The sequence below is a fragment of the Ostrea edulis genome, chromosome 1, assembly GCF_947568905.1.
Source record: "Ostrea edulis chromosome 1, xbOstEdul1.1, whole genome shotgun sequence".
Classification (NCBI taxonomy): Eukaryota; Metazoa; Mollusca; class Bivalvia; order Ostreida; family Ostreidae; genus Ostrea; species Ostrea edulis.
This window is the reverse complement of record NC_079164.1, coordinates 43,024,428-43,045,357: the sequence shown is the minus strand read 5'-3', so window position 1 is coordinate 43,045,357 and position 20,930 is coordinate 43,024,428. Positions and strand designations below refer to the sequence as shown.

General features: G+C 35.4%; 1 long non-coding RNA gene across 1 annotated transcript; it reads left to right on the top strand.

The window, feature by feature from the left end:
- Window positions 1-10,516: 10,516 nt before the first annotated feature.
- On the top strand, window positions 10,517-19,736 carry LOC130050236 (uncharacterized). Its single transcript, XR_008798671.1, has 2 exons — window positions 10,517-10,748; window positions 18,818-19,736. It is a non-coding gene; the product is annotated as an uncharacterized LOC130050236 (long non-coding RNA).
- The last annotated feature ends 1,194 nt before the right edge of the window (window positions 19,737-20,930 follow it).

Sequence of the window (20,930 nt, the reverse complement as noted above, 5' to 3'; positions counted from 1 at the left end):
GGGTTTCCACATCGGAAGAAGGTGTGTCATTGACTTTTATCTGATTCGTTTATCACGACAAATGAAAGTCTTCTGTTGATTTTAGAAGGGAATTTAGTCAATAGTATAATGTACAACATCGGAAGAACATAAATTTGTGCTGAACGCCTGATACGCAGTTGCCTGTGCCTAGCCTCTGTTGTTGGGAGTAAATTAAAAAAAAAAATAACCCACCAATGGTTCCCCTTAATGTCCGACTCAAATAACTATATTGTTATTTCTCTCAAGACATTTGTTTATTGTACCCTTTATTTATCTATGAATACCACTATCATATATCTTTTGCCCCCGTAATTAATTTCAACCCCAACTATCTACCTACCTACCCATAAGTCACATTTGGTGGATCGTCAAAAAACCCACCAACCCAATATTTTTATTTTGACCATGTCCATACCATCAGTTTTGTTGCTGAATTAAAAGGAAACAAACCAACATATTCCTATAAATGATAAACCTGATTCTACCGTAGATTATAGAACTGTGCGGCAATGTCTTATTCCAAATGATCGATAAATTCCCTTGGACCTTCTGTCAATGGTGATGCTTACAAACCGGCTATTGGCCTGGCACCACAAATAAGCTTTCTCTGTCCACAGTAATTTGTGACGATCTACTGCAATCCACGCTTAATGAATAAAAATCAATCCGTTTTCCAATTTGTTACAGCAAGACACTTGTCCTACTCTATGTAATAAGAGCACAATAAATTCCGATTTTTCACGCGATTTTGTGTGTTTGCGATCGCAATCATCTGGCTATGTGCTTCATCAAATGGTCAGAAAGAAAGAGAAATGTGAACGAGACAAAATATGAAAAATACTGCATTGTAATTCATTGTGGTGTGATAGAGAAGTGTCATCTGTAGAGTTTTCCTATACACGCATACCCAGAAGCCAACGATATCCGGGAGCTGCTGCTGAAATGATAAGTAAATCGCACACCTCATATCAATTGGAATCTGGGGAAAATGAAAACTAAAGATTGTTAGCACCACCAACTTGTCTTTCGTGCAAATTTCTGTCTTCACAGAACATTGACAAAATATAGTTGCAAAGATCTTAGGTTTGCATGGATAATGATACCGGGTATCTAACATTCTCAGCATTCGAACCCAATTTATCTTCGACATTTGAGCAAAACTGTTCACATCTTATAACGTTCGGTTGGTTGGTTGTATATTATTTAACGTCCCTCTCAAGAATATTTCATTCATAAAGTATATAGAAATGATCATGCCCATTAAATTTTTTAAATGAGAGTTCTGCAACTGTTAGAAACGGGTATTACAAGGGTATCTGCATTCGTAGGTAGACCATCATACAGATATTAATGGCAGTATGGATGACAAAAAGCATGTGGCAATTGGGATCCCCTCCTTTTTTTCCCTTTTTTTTTTTTAAAGTTTGGGTTGATGATGAAATCCGTTTATTTCTGGATACAAAATCATTCCTCTCAATCTGATTTTGACTGAAATTTTGATATATTTTTATTCCTCCAACATGATTTATTTTTAGTGTAAGGTTTTCTGTTTTAATCTTTATACACAATGTCTGGCATGATAAGGATATTATCGCAAATTCCAATAATAATCTTAAAAAGAAACGATTGAAAACATTAACGTTGATTGCGAATAAAGACATGAAGGCAATTAGCAGATGCCGTGAAAACTCCCCAAGACTGCGTGTTTTAGCCTCACCAGAACAAGACCGCTGTATGAGTGAAAATAAAAACAATACATTTCAATCAGTTTTCCAAGATATTTTAACCATTTCAGATTTTGAGAAGACAGTTCCAAGATGGCCATAAAAGTTTAGATAACCAGAGAAAACTCTTTTCTGTATTTTTGTTGTAGTTTGTGATAGTACAAATGCAAGAACTCCTATTAACAATTATGAAAACGAGATAATAATTCGATAAACTGGTATAAAATTGGCGATATGCTTCGCACATGGTGCTTCCATTGGCCGCTGCAATACATCAGACTCTAAAAGCCACTCTTTGAACTTTTCTGGGAGCGATAATTGTACACCTGGTTTGCAGAGGCTAACAGTAGAAGTTTATATTTATCGATACTCCGGGCGCGTGCTTTGATGCACATGATAAACAGTTAATTCAATCACAAGAACTCTCTTGGCTAATGCTGAGGCAAATTTCAACATTTCATACCATATTTTCCGGGTCTTGAAAATCATGGCTCGAATGATTTGCTCCGGAATAAAAACTCGAGATATTTTTCATCAAATAGAATCACTTTAGTTATGCGCTGACCGTGAATTGGTTGCATTTACCGCACTCAGTTGACAGAAACATTTATCAAGAGTTCAAAAGTGTAAATATTAATTTGGAGAATCTTCTCTGTGTATATTTTTAACAAAACATCCCTCTTACCAATACATCGTTTAACATTACTTTCAGGGACATCGATGGAAAGCGAGTCCTAACTTGCAGTCGTGAATGTCCCGCTTTCCATCAGTAAATATTTCATACGCAGATTCTATCAATTTACTCAAGTATCAATTTAACAGGTCATGGAATATGAGCATGTTGATTACCGCAACCCGTTAAAATCTGCGTATTTGTGGTAGCAATGTTCAAAACGTGAAACTTTCTCTCTCTAAAAAACAAATGTTCTGATTCAAAGTGTACGCATCTGCTATTACAGATAGATGACGAGAAAGATTTAAACCAAAAAAAAAAGAAAAAAAGAAAACCACTATCAGAGGCGGCATGCATTTTTAAACGTTTTTATGTACCCTTTAAAGTGCATTTATTTACATATTCTAAAGATCATAGTTATAAGTTCACATTATTGAAATTGAGTACTGAATACAGGAGGACATCGATAAGAACACATAGCATTTTTCTATAACTATTCTCTATTCACTATTCATTCAGTGTCGCTGGACACGGGTCATTAGCCAAGTATAAATAATTCCAATAAACATTTTGCAGCAAAAGCTTTGAAATTATTTGGTGCAAATTACAGAAACAACATGTAAATGTACTGCCGGATAATTGGGTTTTCACATGCGAACGCCTATAGGATGCGAAGACAACAGCGAAATGTTTGAAACACGCAACCATACAAGCAATTGTCAATATTGTTTCAATATAGAACGAGACCATGTTTTCATATTTGTAAGATACCACTGGAGCCAAAAAAAAAGTTCAGACCTGTAGTGACTTTTTATTGAACAGAATCGTGAACAGAAAACAAACAATCAATCAAAAACATACACGAGGCATGGTGTGTAGATAAAAACTCTTCCCCGAAACAGAATTGATAAAACTGTGATTCATTTAGACCTCTGACATATCGATTATCCATGAAATTAGAACAAGTAAATCATGGCTGCCTTCATTTATCCAGTTCTTAAAGATATTCCTAGTAATGCGTCAATTGTAAGCTACACAGAGCAGGATTGGACTTGAATATATTCTTCATTAACGAGGTATACCATTTTATGAGGCAGTCCATAGATCCCGGGGTTCGGATATTTTATTTAGTTTAGAATTGCATACTAGTACTCGAATAAAGTTAAAAAAAAAACTAATATTGATTCTTGAAAAGGAGAAATAACATATAATCATGATGACCGCTTTACACACACACACACACACAAACACACACACACAAACACACACAAGATGATACTCTCACTATCATTTTATGTTTGGTTGCCTAACTGGTCCATTCTTTGGGTTAACCTGTGCTATTGATCACGAGTTCAAGCCAAGAAACTATACTAAAACTACATTTTGCACAAGATCATTTTTCAAGTTCAAACCATTATGGTATACTTCCACTTTTCATCGATAACAATTCTCTTTGGTGTATTAATCTTCCTTAAAGTCCACTAAAGTCACTATATAAATCATTACAAAGGGCAAATAACTGTTGTTGTATACCTACAAATTGATAAGCATATACAGGTACATTGAAATTCTACTCTGTATTACATATTCATTGATATCACCATATAAATAATCAAACTAATCTCAGTCACACACGCAAATTTATGGATGCTAACATGTGATTGCCACTTTAAGGAATGGTATCTTGCATAAAGAACTCGATTCGTACCGGTTGCTAAGGTTACTGGTAATGAAAGGCCAAGTCACTGTAAGAGGAAACTCTGAAAGCGTTGTGTATCCAGGGTACACATAAAAAGTGTTCACTGACGTATAAAATTTCAAAATATCCTCAGTACAAGATTTAAGTTACAATTATTTTCATATTTTATCCAACATTTAGTAGGCCTAATGGTAATTTGTATACATATCTTAGTTCTTGTTGATTTTAGAGTGAAGTAAAAAAAAAAAAAAAGGCAAGGTCACTAAATATTCTGAAGTTTTTAGTACACGATTTCAGTTATATATTTTTTCATCTAAATTTTATTAGATTTTGCAGGAATGATACGTTTTATTAAGTCCTTGCTTTCTAATTGGTTGTAAGGTTACACGTGAAAGGTGACGTCACAAGAAGGGAAATTAGAAAATTCTGGTATGCACACAAAATTTGGTATAAAATACCACACGTTACATTGTAAAGGATATCTGTATTTATAAGACACAACCGCATTTTCCATTAATTTCTTTATTGTAATATGCATGTCACCAAAACATTAAATGTAAAAAAAAGTAAGGTAATGGAGAATGATTAAATCAAGTTTGCTTTAGTTTGGTTGATTTTTTTAGTACCGTACAATCCTCTTTGATTGCATAATATCATTAAAAAAAAATGTGAATAGAACTATAGATAGAAGGGTCTAAGTACTGGTTGAAATGGGTGAATTTATTCAGATTAAGCACAAATTCTTTTCACAGCTGCCATTGTAATTCATTCTGCGGTTTTTATACCATTACGTTCGTCCTCTGAGGACCAGTTGTGAGGGGTTTTTTGTATTCACTGCGGAGCTAAATTTTTACTGCTGTACTGTACTTTTATTCAGAAGTCTGCCACAGTGATCCTAATCAACAGCTGTTATATTCAACACTTTCTTTTTCACTTCATTAGGATGTGCGCTGCGTGATATCTTTACAATATTACAGAACATATTCTTGATATATCCTGAGCAGGAAGCAGAAAGAACACTTTCATATAGATTTTAAAGTGTGGAGTGAAACATTCACTATACAACAAAGGACGTTTATCGTGATGCAATTTTATTATCTGTCAAGTTGTAATAACTATGTATCATTTTCATTTCCTAAGAACATATTTTATGTTGCAATAGTAATTCATCATTATCAATACACAGAGGATTTATTGATGAATTTCTACATAAAGATAGTACGAACCATTGAATTGCTTTCGACAAATGTCTTTATAAAGAATTCAAAAATCTCATCAAAGAACATATTTTCTTTTCAGCAATATTTCTTATCTTAATAAAAATATAATTTTCCTTGCAAGTCATAAACACTTATTTGATGAGTGATAAATAGTGTGCCGTCAAACCTATTCCTGTTGGAATAAAGCAGAAAATGTATACAAAAAGTGGTATTATGGTGATATCATAAGTTCTTCAAGGGGAGGTCTTATCTATAAACTTTTAAACCAAAATTTGCACGTGAGAAATACTCAAATATTTTCCTAAGAAATATACGAAAATTTTTGTTAGATATTGAACATGATACCCCACGGTTCCCACTGGATCCAGAAGACGGCGAAAGAGCGACAGGGATAGAGAATTATTGTTGCTACCCCTACACGCCAAAGGCGTAACAGGCAAGTATGAAATCCCCGGTTCCCACTAGATGTATGGAACTGATTATATATTCCGCTAAATGATACATTATGTACACTTTGTAATTCAAGGCAAAATGAATTTCACTATATTTAGACTAAATCTTCGTCAGATACACGTAAAAATCACTTGAACAAAAAATATTGTCATACCCAAACGAAGTAAAAAATTTCTTATCATGCTTAACACCGTTATAAAATCACAAGTGATTCACAGTTTGTGAATTTTTTTTTTTTACCAATATTATATATATCTAAAGATTTATTTTCTTAAATATAAAACCAAACTGAACCAGAAATCCGACAGCAAGTCGGTATAGGTCTACAAGTCAAGTAAGCGTGCTGTAGGTAACATACTGAAGGCGCCATGGTCCTTTAACGACAATTGCTACAAACTTTGTTTTCACAAATGATGAAAATGAAAACTAAATTGATGTTTTTGTAAGTAATATTAATACAGTTTACCATATGGAATGTAATTTATTCGCGTGAGTTCTCAATTAAGTCCAAAACAGTAGGGGAAATTTGTAAAGAGTTATATAGGAAGGGGTACCGGTAATGTATTTCAACTTTTGAACATCATATATGAAGTCCTTTATTGTTTTTAAGAACTGTATTTTTGTACTTATTACAATCAAACTAAGCCAAGAAATTTATATTTCAATTCATACATCCATTTTTATCTTTGTATACTGCATGAACTCCGCACAAGCAGAAAGGGTTCTTTCATGTACGCTATGTACTGTGGCATTTGAGGATGTACTGATCTTCAGGTTTCTCAATGAGGTCCCCAAAATGCAGAAAATTTTCAGATCTATTGGGAACAATGCAGTTTAGCTGAAGAGCTTAGGAGATCATACTAATACATATGTATATCCACAAAAAGCGTCATGGCTGAAAAAAGTCTCGAACTTATTGTCAATGCTTCATCAAAACAAGCACATCTTATGAATTTCGGTTCCGAATTTTCTCTTCAATTCTAGATCATAAATTAATTTCTGATACAGCAAGATATCACTTCTTCTCGTTTCTCGTGGTTGCAAGTTTGAACATATTTATTCAATTAGTATAATTTTGCTATGTAAAATATGTTTTCGATAACTATATGAATTGATCCCAATTGACTTTAATCAAACGAATAAGACTTGACATTTACTGATTTATAATGATATAATGGATGAAATCGATGATAAATATTGTATCTTTTCTCTTATGACTCAGAGGGGCGGGTACATGGATGTCTCTATTTCGTATTGTCCTGTTTCATCTTCTGATATTAACGTTTATTTAGGGGAAGCATGAACTCCATTAGGACTTTTAACCATATGCCAAAGAAATGCACACGTCGAAGAACGTTTGCAGGTGGCAAATCTCATTCCAAGGAATTTTCACACTAGCGGCAGTCTTCTGTAATGACATGCTTATTGCGGTAATGGCTGAAGCCGGGTCCATTTTGAACTTCATTTCGGTCCATTACCTTATAAAAACCTAATATAGGCAAAAAGATGAAGCTATCTAAACGGAGGCTTTTCTCGATAAAGCAGCCCAGATTCAAAGTACAATCCCTCTATTGATGGCAAATTTACTTCGTAGAGCACGTCGTTAGCTGGTAAAATTTTCAAGTGCAGACATATAATAAAAATTACTGTGCCATTATTTATCTGTAAAGTGACTGTTATACTGTGTAGCAATCGCCCAAGATTGGGTACAATTAATGCATTGCACATTAACGATGTATTTCCCCCAAGGTTTTTTGTGCATGTTTACTAAGAAGAAATTAAATTTTGTTGTTTCTTTTGGAGTTTGATTTTAGACTTTACCCAGAATATCCCACTGTTAGCTTGTAGACATGTTTTTGCGGTCCGAACAGGAATAGTGTGAAGCCCCCAATCAAATATTGATGCCGTTTCTCACCAAATCTCGAAGTTGTTCGTCACAGATTTTCATTATTGGACTGTGTTCTCACTTGGCTGATATTTGCGAACTTGCTCGGGATTCTTTATTCTCGTTACTAATGACAACAATCAGAGAATTATTCACTTTCGCTTGACAATTATTACGCAATTTCGAATCAAATCGCGCTGGATTTGCAGTTTTATGGAGGGAAGGTCAGCATTAAAATTCGGAAGAAATTGTAGTTTAGGGAGGCCCTCAATTAATGAGAAAAATAAATGTCAAACATTTAACGAGCAAATCGGTCAAGCTTGTATTGCTCCACGTTCGGAGCTCAAAATCAGCTCACATGCAAAATACACACATCTGAATGCATCTATTGCTAACCATGTAGAATGTTTTCACGGAAATTTCGAATAATTCACACCAAATTAATTATTTGCTACACTCAGGTTTATCTTTGTTTCTAATTTGGTAATTCATTATTGACGTTAGATCAAATATTCGTGAGTTTATGATTTTTCTATGACAGTGTAAACTTGTAGAATATGAATATTGCAGATCTAATGTCAATTTACTAACCAGCACGGAAATTCACCCTTCTTGTGCTGTCCTGACATTCGATACAACTTTTAAAACTGACTTTGTCATTGTAAGCAGTAAACACAATCTCTATTAAAACTGCATTACCTGGTATTTTTCCCAATCCACTAAGTTGTACATGTATTTTAAAAGTTATAAATTTTCCTAATTTATATGCCTGAAAGCAGTGGTCAGCTTTCCCTAAATTACATGCCTGAAAGCGAATGCATTTTTAAAGAGGAAATAGCGGAAAGATTGTGTTTAGAATAAATATAAAGAAGTAACACCTTTAACATGTTAGGAACTGATCCTGTGCGTGCGCATAATTTCAATATAAACTTGAGACGCCACCAGTTGTAGGTGAAGTACCATAAATTTAGACCCATGCTTAGCAGTTGGACGAAGATTAGTTAAGTTTAACTGACAGTTAACTTCACGTTAACACTATATATAAATGGCAAGTTAACATTCAGTTTAAGTCAACTAACCTTCGTGCAACTGGGTAGGGCTGTAGTATTCTCTTTAGAGAAGTCGAGAGGCATAAGGAGCAATCACTACCTATGTTTACGTTTTAGGTTTGACGCGGCCATGGTACGAGCGGGGCTCGAACTTAGATACGAGGCGAACGCCCTACCACTGAGCTACCGCGACCGATCCAGAAAGAGAACACGTGGTCGCACAAGTTCATTGACGGATAAATCACCAAAAAACTCAAATAAACCTTTTACAGAAGCTTGTGTAGTCTCAAGCACATCGGTGTTTTTACTTCAGTATTTATCTTCGCTGACGTCAGAAATAGGAACGTGACTATCACTTGAGTATGCGTTATAGGTGACCGAATGACATATGTACAGTTGTTTTTAAACATATTAAGAACTGAATACGTTTGATTAAAAAGTTGTAATGGTGTAAGATATCTCAGATATCCTTTTAAATTCGTACATGCGACAAATTATCATTTATTATCAAATGTACAAAATCTGCCGAAACACCGGACCATACAATTATATCTATTTAAAGTAATAAATAATAATAATGGTGTTATATAGAAACATTTCAGTCCATTCGCAATGCATTTAGGGTACGAAGTAGCTCTCTGGGGTAAAATTGGTACAGACCAGAGAGCTATAGATCGATTATATAAAATAAACTTCAATTTACAACGCAGTTTTCTATTTATTTATTTTTTTTAATTTATTTGTTTGTGTGTGTGTGAACGGTTAAGATCTTATATCGCTGTATTCTTGCATCTTTGATTTGACTGGCAACCTAAAATGACTACATAAACAAACGAAATCATTTGAAGCTTGAGTTTTCGGTTCACGTGAGGCTTGTAATGAATGTTTGAAGGTATGTTTGGACATAAGCGTAGTGGGAAAATATGTGAAGTTTTTTGTGGCATTAAATTTTGGGTTGTCGATGCAAAAACAAAGCGACACATAAGATATTGATCAACCGTGCGCAGGAAAATAAAACCGCGCCGTAGATAGAATATTTTATAAGGGGTGGGTGGATCTGTAGCTCTCTGGTCTGTTCCGACTTCCCGAGAGCTACAATTCTACAGCTAGGTACGACGGTGAAAATGTTCGTCGGTTGTTGACCTGATAATGGAGAGGGTCCATGCTGCGATGAACTGATGCCTTTAGATAAAAACATTGGAAACGTATTATGTAACGATAGTGTTATCGCTTTATTATAAGGTGGAAACTAAACACTTGTTGTTGTTCGGGTTTTTGTGTGTGCGTGTGTGTATCTCTTTATAATCTAAACTGATAATTTTGACATTTTGATAAACTTTGTTAAATTTATACTTAGATCAGCGAAATGATGGATTTTGTTTAAAAGCAATCCCAATAAAATTCTGCAAAGAAAAAATATGATACAAGAAATCCGAAAAGGATATCTAGTCAGGAACGGAAATTTACATCAAAGAACATGTACTTCCGGCTACAAATAGCCATAATTTCATATTATATATCTCTTTATCTCAAGAGTGTTTCGAGATCTGAATTCAAGAATTGTTATTACTTTTCATTTAGAAAAGAAGGCCGGGTAAACTATTTTTGCATTATTTGGGGGGCTTGTTAATCCGAAAATAATCTGGGAACATCACAAATAAAGTTCAAAATTGAAACCAACCCCATTAATCTGAAGAAGACTAAATACACTGGATACTTTGTAATGGGGCCAAGCTGGAAGATAAAAAACATCCATGAATACTTTTTGGTATGACATTTGTTTAACTCTGTGCTGAGTGTCTGTATACATACCACTTTCAATTCCATACAGTGTAGTTCATTAATACCAACAATTGTGTAATTTGATTAATTTCCGCTTCCTCTATAAAGAGAAGCGTATTTTCAGATCCTGTTTGATGGAATAATCGTCCAGGAAAGATGGCGGGAAGAAGATTACCAGAGACAGATATAAAGGGGTGGTGACGAAGGATTACACTTTTGAACTTCAAAGCATTTCAAACAAGGTGAAAATGTTTAGAATCAAGACTTTACCATACTATGGAGTCTGTTGTGGGAGCTGGCACGCGTAAGAGCAAGGTGCTGAAATTTTGATGTTTTGAGCAGCTGCTGAGTGTCCCTGAAATTATCCGAATCTCGCACTTCCGCCAAAGACTACACGCTGCGAAAGCGAGGCGTTAAGAATAACGTTATATGTCAAATGCGTTGCAGTTATAAAATTCTGACGCAACTGTATGTTTTTTGACTGATGTTACATCTCTGTCTATCAATTTATTAGGTTTTTTTGAAATCTCAAGATTAAGTTGAGCACCGAAATAGCTGCAACCGCATGTTTTCAATCACGCCTCGTGTTCTATATGTTAATGCTTGTTTTAGCACTACTTGCAGACACAGTGATCAGATATTGGTTAAAGATAAAGATTTTTAAACATGGCAAATATACCAATTAATGCTTCATTACAAATTTATTACAAGCCTGGCATTTGTGTGGTCGTTAGAAAATTATTGCTATCGCGAAATTTGAAGGATTATGTGGTGTTCCAAAGACTTTCGTGAATTACGGGCTAGCTTATGAACATGATCTCCGTTTAGTCCCATGAAAGGTACCCACGTGATTTGGTGGTATTTTGTTTATCGAAACCTTTTAAACAAAGATTTAGAAGTCTTAAAAGATTAATTATCTTCCAAAATTAATTTATAGACGATATAATATCTACGCAACCGACACGCATATTATCTAAAGGGCAAGAACAATTAGTAACGTTGTCCATTTTAAAGCAATGCATACATTTAAGAATTTTCATTGGATTTGAAAAAAATAATCAGTCAGTACAATATTCCAAAGAGAAATACCCTAGAGGGATTATGTGTAAAACGTCATGCAAAAGCGCGTATGCTAACACTTGTGTTTTATCAAGTAGGAATCAACGTCAATTAAGGTACTATCCCTAAAACATCATACCGAGCGAAGCATTTTACTTTACATGTATGTGTTACTATGACCTCGCTGTAAAGAATTCATATGGAACTGGTGTAGTAACCTTCAAAAAGGAGCGCTGGTTTACGATAACATTAATTGATCAATAGATGAACATATGTCCCCTGTTATTAATGCTTAAATTGTTTTCTCTCAAACGTGTACAGATTTTAAAAGAAACCGTCACGTAATAGTGACAAGTTTATTTACAAGGGCAATGGAACAGCTGAGTTCGATCATCCCGTGCTCCTGAAATGTACGACACGTTCTACACGTGGTTTAAAATGTACACAAACAGCGAGTACGGTTATATTATGTGCGGATCTTGTGTAAACACAATAAATTAATATTGATTTGTGTCAGCTTTAAACAAAAAATATGACAGGATAAAGGGATATCATTTAACCAGGGGAAAAGCATCACTGCTTGCAATTACGCCATTGTTTGTTATCTAAAATCGAGGAAGGTACTGTCACATGGTGTGTCCAGAGGTCCGTGTTTGCTGTATTCTTTACAGGATTTATGAAATTGATCACTGTTCGTTATCTCCACTTTTTTTAAAATTCAAATTCTCATTAGAGAACTTTCACTTTCATTAGAGAACTTTCACTTTCGTTAAAAAACTTTTGACCGGCCATGTACATGGTACAGCGTTTGTTTTGTAACCGGGAGCTCATGAGTTCGAGTCCCGCTTGTGTCATGGCCGTGTCAAACCTAAGACGTATACATCGGCATTTAGAAGTGAGAATCACGGGTCGTTCGGAGGGTTCTTTAACGTGCCAACGCCTGCCGCAAAACTGGACCTACGTTTTTTACCTTAAAAACGTTGGTCCCGTTTTGCGGCAGGTGTTGGCACGCTAAAGAACCCTCACTGCTACGGCCCTAGGCTGCTAAGCATAGATCTTAATTTGTGGAACGTGACGTCTCAAATATGAATGAAAAATTCTTAACAGGACGATAAAAAACCCACAACTTCATTTTAAAGATTATGTATACAGGCAATCATTGAAACTCGTTTGCACCAGTTTGAATAGAAGGGTATTCTATGGAAACTTAGATACATTTCTGTTACTCTCTGATTATTCATCTGTAAGGTACATATTGATGCATACAACATTTCTCAAAATCTGTCTTGAGATTGATGGATTCAAACACATTTTAGATTTCTTGCCCAAATGAGTGATTAAGCAGTGTCGATTCTCGTTTTCGGCACGATCGGTTCCCTATATTTGTTCCGTTTAGTTGCTTGGGTCTCACATTGCATACCGAGAGAGAATATACTTTCTTCAGGAATTCCGTGATGGTCGCACGATACAGCGCTATTTAACAGTTTATCAAAGTTTGTTCGCTTTAAATTAACTGACAATTGGCACGCTTCCGATATGTTTAGGAATGGTTCTTAAATCATCTAAAGATGTTTTGTAAATCACTAGGATGCAAAAAAGAGTCAAACACCTCTCCGTGTTGTTATATGTGCACGAGCGGCTGAAAAACTGGTGATGATATTTGAAAGGTCTGACAATTCTGTCCATCATGTAGATATCTATATTGAGACTTAGCACAAGAGGTTGAAATAGACATCAGTTTCCTTAGACAACTGCTATAATAGAGTAGTGATATACGCTGGCCGTGTTTAATACAAACCAGATATAATAAGCGTAATTAAATGTTAATAAACTTAGGAAATTTACAAAAGCAAAAAGCCCTGAGAAGTGTAGTGACGCAGCTGACACAAGGGTTTATATTAGATGAAAATAAAATGATATGAAGATTGATTGATTTAAATCTAATACATTTGCTATAAAAAGAACTAATTAATTAAAGACCGCTTGAAATATCAATAGTTTGCTTTCCAAATTAACTCATTGAGGGCTCATGGGATCTCATATAATTGCTAAAAAATCCTAATAGCATGGAACATTAATAAAGATTCTATAGCGATGCAATCTATCACGGAGTATTGACACAATATAGAGATAAACTTTATTTCAGAAAAGAAGTTTAATATTGCGCAGTGTTACTCGATTTCCGTCGGCTAAAGCTGTGCCAACAAGGTCAATTCAAACGCAAGCAAGATCCTTGAATGCCGTTCGTTTTTCATGCTCCCTATTATTGCCCGGTAAGCTCAAATGATGTCCTTTTATAGCAGCATTTGAAAGATTTTGGTGATATACAGCTGTGAGCCAAATTACTGACGTCATTAGAGATTTAGTTACGATATCAAATACCAATACTGGAAAATGACAGTGTGAGTTATCGTCCCTGCCTCCGCAGCGACAGTGAGGCTGGAAGATGTCGCCTTATCTTGTATGGTTTTCTTCTTGGACAGTGAAGTAGGATCTTTGAAGGCATGTTCACCGTCATAAAACGTTTATCTGATTACACCGCAAATATTTTTATGTGCAGCAGCCAAAACTCAAAATGTCAGAGATTACACTGTGTTGAAAAAACACGATACGATCGCTAAATAGTTTGATAGCATCACATGCTACGTACTCTTTTGATGCGAATTCCAAAATTTTGTTAGTTGAAATATCTTGAGTTAGTCTTTTTTAATTATTGACAAGGCATTCTTGAAATGGTTGTAGATCGAGTTATTTTGATGACTTTAATGATTCTGAACTGATTCTTTAACTTTGCAGAAATGATTCTCTAATTTTGCAGACAACTTAAAAAATAAATAGTACATCAAATCTCCAACAATGCACGTGCTTCTCGTGATGGCATTGGTTTTCAGGAATGACAGCCAATTCATATAGTTTATAAACACAGAAACCGGAAGTATACCCCTAATTACCGCCTGATATCTCACCGATGGTAAATTGTATACAGATAAGTTTCTAACTCCGAGTAGAGTCAGAACTGACCGGGAACGGAGACGCGCTCGCACAGCTTGTTGTCTGTGATGCAGTGCTTAGTTGTGGGAAATCGTTCACCTTTCTGACGCGATTGTTAATTAGAAACTATAACAAACAAGTTGTACAGATAGGCTCTATCAATGCTACACGAGACCGCGTTAAGTATCCGCCCGATATGACGGGTATAAATATTTGATATATGCAATAATGATATCCCCTATGTCTGTTCAGGACAGTGTTTTTATGCTTTCATTTTGAAGGCTTACCTACAGTGTGATTAGTCGAACTTTCACCGTACCAGAATTGGGTCCAGTTGACATCCCACACTAAAATTATTGACAGTTTTCATTCATTTAAACTAGCTACTAAATGTAGTTGAAAGCGAAGGTTTACACACTCTTGGTGCAAAGAAAAGTGGAGGTAATATTTTACAAAAGGTTCCCAGCTTGTAAGAGGCGATGAAGGCGTGATACAACCGCTTTGTGGTGATTGTATTGAACATATTTTATTGACAAAAGATCAAAAGGAATAAGCGCAAATTTAAAAAACTTTAGATAGTCTTCTCCCACATTATGGTTAGAATAGTAACAATCATTTCAGTAGCAAGTTGCGGCCGCTATTGCAATAATTATCACTAATTAAAATAATACAACGTTTACAATAGCAGTAGGAAGATGTGGCCGCTAACAAGATATAGATCACTTACTGTAACTAATGCGACTTTTGACAGTAGTGGTAGTAAGACTTGACCGTACTGTAATAAAGTTAACTATTTGTAATAAATACAATTATTGCAATAACGGTAGGAAGATTTGACCGATATTGTGGTAAAAAGTTATTTATAATTGTAATAAATACATACACATTGTACAGTGGTAAGCATTATCAATAATGGGGTACGAGTTGCATCCGATTTGACATTGACATATTGAAAATATTGGTCATTTGTGCTATGGCGCTTGCAACACAGCCATCTTAATTAGACTCTGTGGAAACCAACAACGCATCGCCATTAAAGAATATAAGCGGTGTCTGGAAAGACAATTAATAAAGAAAATATCCTTGCAGTAAAGAGACACAGCAAGATCTGAAGTGCTTTTGAAAATAATGAAAAAGAGACAACCATTTCTGAAATCTACTGAGTTACGCAACTTGACGTCCGTACAATCTTTTTTTATGAGTCGGAAACAGGAAAAGCGTATCAGTATTTACATATGCTATAATCATGAGATACTAGATTTTGTAATTAGACTGAAATCCAATTTGGTGAATCAAATTCGATAATGTCATCCTCTAGCAAAAAAAACACCCGAACTTCAACGATTTAGTGAAGTCTCTTTGGAACATCGCGCATTCTTTAAAAATTAGGGGTCGCCAGAGCCCATGACTCACATGAGCAAAAGATCTAGCACATCTGTATTTTTCGACGAAGAGAAAAAGTCTTAATGTATCACTTGTTTGCTTTAAGAGGTATCCCATGTATTGATTATCTGATAATAAATCGCATGAAATGGAAGATGCGAAGATTATATTTTCATTAGAATTTTTTTCTGGTTAGTTATGAGATTCTTTGAACCCAATTACACCAGCAATATCAGACAGGGCCGCCTCGTACTCGCCTTGGTCCGGCATGTCGTAAAATTGTTCGAAATTATATTCTCAATACTGTATACACATCAATAGGAAAAAACCCGGAAAACATTGTTTGAATAATAAATAGTTGTTTTCGTTTTCTTGTTCATTTCGGTTCTATATGTATTTTGGCTAATGGACACTGATTTGTTTTGGCTTGTCGAGTTGTTTTAAACAAAATGGTACGTGTTTAGACCGCTACTAGATAGGAAGAGATATGGTGCCATTTCTGAGCTTCTCTCTGATTTATACAGGCTGATGTTCCCCTTTGATGTAACCGTAATCCAGTTATACTGGAGGAAAGTACATTTAACCAAAAATTGAATCAATATCAGGAAAGATGATTTAAATAATGGGTTTTAGATTAAGCATCCTCTATGTCTTGGCAAATTTTCATCAAGTTTATTAGTTATCAGAAGAGAGCAAAAATAATTTGAGAAGTATTTCGAACACAAAGAACGACAACTGCGTTAGCATCATTACAGAATTTGTGCATATCGTACTGTCCGAAACGAATACTTGAGTATCCACTTTATTTTCACATCTGATAACAAAAATAAAATACTTGTATTTCCCTGACAACCCACCGTAGTTATAAGACACCGACTATTTATCAATGATTTGAAACTTATTCTGTTATGCACACTCATAAAACAACAGTGATTTCATTGTTCTACTTGACTGATCTTTATAACATATCGGTCAAAAGATCCTATAATATATCAAGCCCAGGGGGAAAACACAGAGATGAAACTCTTCAAATTTGGGACCCCCCCCCCCCCCCTAGTGGAAATTCAGAAAACTGGGTATGAGATATTACTGTCATATAATTCCGCAAAATTCCATTCTATTAGAAAACAAAAAAGCTTGAGTTAACTGCTCGAGAGGCGATTAGAAAATGACCAATCGAACACTCTGTACCATAATCAATTTCATTGGCTGAAATCATCTGCTCATGAATAACTTATATCACATGGCTAAAAACCTGTTTAAAAAGCTATATTTCAAAACGCGGAAAAAAATTATGCGTCCATTTCATAATATTTGATAATGTCAAGCATCTATATAATGAAATGATGACAAAAACGACGATTCTCTAAAAGAATCAAACCATAATTTTACAAACAATACACGTACGCTGTAAATGTATTACGATTGTAACAAATTACGTTGTTTAAAAAAAAATATTCATATAAATAAAAAATAAAAATGTAAACATAGACTTAACAAACTTCATACAGAGGATGAAATTAATCATCTACACAGTTGACAAACAATAGTAAAATAATTGCCATTCCTATCGAAAGATCGAACAGCAATTAGCATTCATAAAGCGTAAGAATAAACAAGTTGACGTGCACGATGTCACAATAACAAATACAGTAGCTATGCGCTTAGCAAATGTATTAAACAATGTATGAAAATTTCTTAGTTTCAAATGAAAATGCACAAATATTTATAGGATCTAATGTTCAGGGTGTTTTGTTTTTTGCTCGACAAACAAAATACATTTCACATCCAAAATCTTTTTTTTCGGGGTGTGTGTGTGTGTATGTGGGTGATGGTGGTGGTGTGCAATCTTATCCCACGTCAGAGGTTGTGTCTAACAATGCAATGCTGTGACGGCTTCCGGATAGTCCAACTGGGCCTCGTTTGAAAAATTGTAGTGCTACTATAAATTCATATTACATGTACATTGTTCAACAGGGAATGCTTTCTCCTCCTAGACACCTGATCCCAGCTCTGCTGTTAACAGGGGTCTCTTGTTTTCCATACTCTCTGTTTTGTATTCTGTGTAGGATTATAAGATTGATCACTATTCGTTATCTTCATTTTTCAATGACAAAACACAGAAGAATGAAAATGTTCAGCCATGTTTATTTCGTCTCCTGATCGGCTAATAGAATGAACTCGATCACAGCGTACAGGGAACAACAGAAATTATTCTACATCATATGCTCTATATACTGATCATGGCTGCCACGTGTCTCTCATTATCAAAGGCGCGGGAGAAGGTGTGATATTCCATTAAACGCCGGATAGCATAACAATAGTGTATTAATAATCAAATTCCAATACGTAGAGCGCCCTAGAATCATTTGAATTAATTCAATTAGAATGCGCTGCATTCACAACCGTAGATGTATATTCAATTCAAATTAGCGAGCTCTATGATTAACATAGAAACATGTTTATTTCGTTAATTGAATTTAGTTGAAAAGGAGCAAATACACAAAATAAAAATTAACACAGAGACTTGAGCTTTTCTAAGCAGGTTGTTGGACTGAAACTCAATTCTGTGTTAAGGCAGTTTTCAGTACAATAGAGGCACTATTTACTTTTGCAATCTTGGTGAATACAACATTGAGAAACAAAGAGGAAAATTGTTGTTTCGTGGTTCATAAATAAACTTGAATTTTAGGTCTAACTTATGGCATAAGCTTAAACTAGGGCTATACAGGGAAAGCTGTTATGTTAAAGTCTACATATAAAGCATAATGGAATATTGATAGACACATCTGATATTACAGCAGGTGTTTTACAAGGTGAAATATTGCCTCCAATGTTATTTTCATTATACTGATTGGGTTTTTTTCTCACTTTGTAGATATATTGCAAGTTAATGTAAAGATAAAGATCACGAACAGTAATCAATCTCATGACTCCTACAAGGAATACAAACACGGAACTCTGGACAGAAGTAGGCTCAGGTACCTAGGAGAAGTAAACATCCCCTGTTGACCGGTCACACCGGCCGTGAGCCTTATATCGTCACCGGGTTTACGGAGTAATCCGTAGTCAAAGTCATTGTGCAAAGGACTGATAAATTTATCTCCCTAATGTATGTAATAGACGGAATAGACTCCGAGAAACCAACATACGTCCACGGCGTCCAGTCGTCTGCTGGTTTCTCCTACGGTATCATGTAGCTCGATTGTCTAGATGTGAATAGGACTTAAACTGTTGAGGTTTTTTTTATGGGCGAATTCATATTTCATGTTGGTAGTTTTGATGGTCATGCCTGGGTATATCGTTAATCCGGATAACGCTACAATAGTAGTGTCGCCTGTGTTATTCAGCACCGTCAGCTGGGAGTGCCATGGACTGCTCACAAAAGAATGCCTTTGGTTGTCTTTGGAGGGAATGTTACGGGTCTTTGCTATAGATACGATGTTATGCATCTCTATGCCATCCCTTTTATTCGTAGTATCACCCAGCGTATCACCTTTCGGCAAGACAACGCAAGGTCAAACACGTGTCGCTTCCAGCAATAACAGAATGCCGCCATCTTGGATTGCCCGCTGTTTCTCCTGATATTTCACCAACTTGAACATGTATGGTATGAATACTTCGACAATGCATATAATAGGACATCAGACAATGAGTTGACACTATGTACCATGCATTATACAGCAATTGCTGGACATAAAAAATACTGACTCTTCTTAACCTTGACCTTATTCCTGACTGTGAGATTCTGTTGCCTGTGATGTTTATTGTGTTAGTCATTACATGTATTTACATTGCTATTGTCTTATTCTATGTTTATAGTGAACTTTTTGGATATCACAGGGTGGTTTTTCCCATTAGTATAAGTATGTATGAAAACCTTAATTTAAACAAGAAATCTTTGTAAAACATATATGCCCCCATGGTGCAAAATTGAAAAGGGTTATACACATGAATTATTTAATTGATAGTAATATCACCAATTCAAAATATTGAGCAGACAATATCTTCCTATGTCAGGAGTGGATTGACCATGTGACCTAAAAATCAATAGGGGTCATCTACTCCTTATTCTGTACCAGTGTACCAAGTTTGGCGTCAATCAAGCAAATAATTCTTAAAATATAGGAGTCATGTGAACTCAAAATCATTAGGGGTCATTTTTTCCTGAAGATGTACCAGTTTACGTACCAAGTTTGATGTTTGTCAAGCAAAGGGTTCTAAAATATTGAGCGGACAGTATATTCCTATGTCCAGTTTGACCCTTAACCTTTGACAATCAAGAGAGATCATCTTCTCTTGAAGATGTAACAGTGTACCAAGTTTGATGTCTGTCAAGCAAAGGGTTCTAAAGATATTGAGCGGACAGTATATTCCTATATCCAGTTTGACCTTTGACCATGTGATCTCAAAATCAAGAGGGGTCATCTTCTCTTGAAGATGCACCAGTGTACCAAGTTTGATGTTTATCAAGCAAAGGATTCTCAAAATACTGAGCGGACCGTACATTGCTATGTCCAGTTTGATCCTTGACCTTTGACCATGCAACCTCAAAATCAATAGCGGTCGTCTCTCTCTTTTTTTTAGGATGTACGAGTGTACCAAGTTTGATGTCTGCCAAGCAAAGGGTTCTCAAGATATTGAACGGACAGTGTTTTCCATTGTCCAGAGTAGATTGACCCTTAACCCTTAAGAAGTGACATATGACCACACGAACCCCCTAATTTGCGAACAAATTAAATTCAACTCAGATGCTCAGCAAAAATTAACACAAATTGTTAAAATAAAAATGAAATTTAGCTGCTGATTTGCACCACAGTCACTATGCCAATACTATATGTTGCTTACAATAGAATGGGTGACATTTGCTAACAAAATGCCTATTGGTCACATCGCTCACCTGAGCGATAGCATTTTTACGTGTGTAACATTGTCACAAATCTGGCCCTAGGGGGTCATGTTGTGAAAAAACCTGAACCTACACGATGTGA